The sequence below is a fragment of the Orycteropus afer genome, unplaced genomic scaffold, assembly GCF_000298275.1.
Source record: "Orycteropus afer afer isolate SDZICR_OR568_19922 unplaced genomic scaffold, OryAfe1.0 scaffold00766, whole genome shotgun sequence".
Lineage (NCBI taxonomy): Eukaryota > Metazoa > Chordata > Mammalia > Tubulidentata > Orycteropodidae > Orycteropus > Orycteropus afer.
Window position 1 is genome coordinate 78,518 of NW_006922353.1, and position 1,678 is coordinate 80,195.

Consider the following 1,678-nt stretch of genomic DNA (forward strand, 5'->3'; position numbering starts at 1 on the left):
CCTCGGAAGGAAGGTTGGGCAATCTACTTCCGTAGTGATACCACCTCGGAAACCCAAGGAGGGGTCGCTGTGAGTCGGGGCCGACTCGACGGCACAGAACAAAACAACAATCCTTCAGTGTTCATTGTCCAGCTTCCACATACATGTGATGAATAAAAAGATCATGGCTTGGGTCAGGTGCCCTTTGGTCCTCCAAGTGACATTTTTTGTCCCGTAAGGATTAAAGCCTAGGAAACTCGATGGGGCTGTTCTAGCCTGTCACGCAGGGCCAGAAGGAGTTGAAAATCAACGGCACTTAACAGCAACAACATCTTGGAAGTGCAGCCGGACGGGCCCGACTTCGTCCCTCAGGTTTGCTGAGGTAGAGATCAGCAGAAAAGGGTGAGAGCCTCAAGGAGACGGATGGGCACCAAGGAGGCCACAGGGGCTCGGGCCCAGCCAGCACCGTAAGGCCGGGTGGCTGGGTGGCTGGACACAGGGTGGCCGAGTGTCACACACCCTTGAAAAGGGAGTGAATCTGACAGCACAGGTGTGGTGGTTATGTTTGTGTGTCAACTTGCTGGGCCTGGGTGAGTGGCTGGGCAGCTGGTGGGAGTTATTCCCCATGAGGAGACTGGCAATCAACTCCATGGTGGGATCTACCACAAGCAGCTGAGTGGCTGCCTTAGGGATGTGGTCTGCTTCCTGTATATACGAAACAGCTTTGGGAATGGTCTCTAGCCTATGGCACGCTTGGACCCTGCATGTAGCCGGGTCGTTGCTCAGCAGTCTGCTATGCTCTGCCGACCTGGGGACTTACAATGGACTTAAGTTAATGGCCTGCTGTATGGTTTGGTAACATCAGGACTGTGCCTTTTGACTTGTCAACCTTGGGGCTTCTCAGCCTCAGCGGTCAACAGCCGTCTGAGTGAAGAAATGCCTCTAGCTCCAGTGGGCCGGGGGCAGGAGGCAGAGCTGGACCCCGAGGTTGAGGGGCATTCACCCAGCCCCTAGAGCCTGGCACTTTGAACTTGGACTTAAAGCCTCCCAATTGTAAGAATCAATTCCTGTTTGTTAAGGCCGTCCCATTGGTGGTATACTTCTCGTCAGAGCAGCACCAGGGAACCTTAGTTCCCTTTGGAACCAACAAGGAATGGTGCTACTCACTGGCAGACCGGCTCTTTATTATTTATACAGAAAACAGGACGGACAGGGCAGCGTTCATTGGGGAGCTGGTCCCCCAAGGCTCCCATTCAACAGTTCTGCATAGGAAACAAATGGGGACCAGGAGCCCTGGGTCTCGGGGGAATGTCTGCTGACCGCCTGTTAAGAGGAGGAAGAAGGCTCCTTTGTTGACGCGTGTGATCATGTTGAGGTGCTTGTTCATGGCTTTGTGGGACCAAGGAAATACTCCTCCTCCCCAGAGGTAAGAGTTCCCTTATAGGCTTGCATTAGTCATTCATTACACAAGGACTTAAAGGACCCTATGAGTGGTCAGTTCCCCACGGGGTACACAGTTTAGTATGGAAACAGTTGGGGCAAAACTGTTCGTCCTGCAATGTTTAACATACTGTAGGGTGGCTGCATTTTAAAAACCTTAGAAAAAAGCAAACACTAAAGGGGCAGAGGGAGCTCTGGCGGTGTAGTGCCTGAGGCATTTGACTGCTAACCCACCAGCCACTCCTCGAAGGAAGGTTGG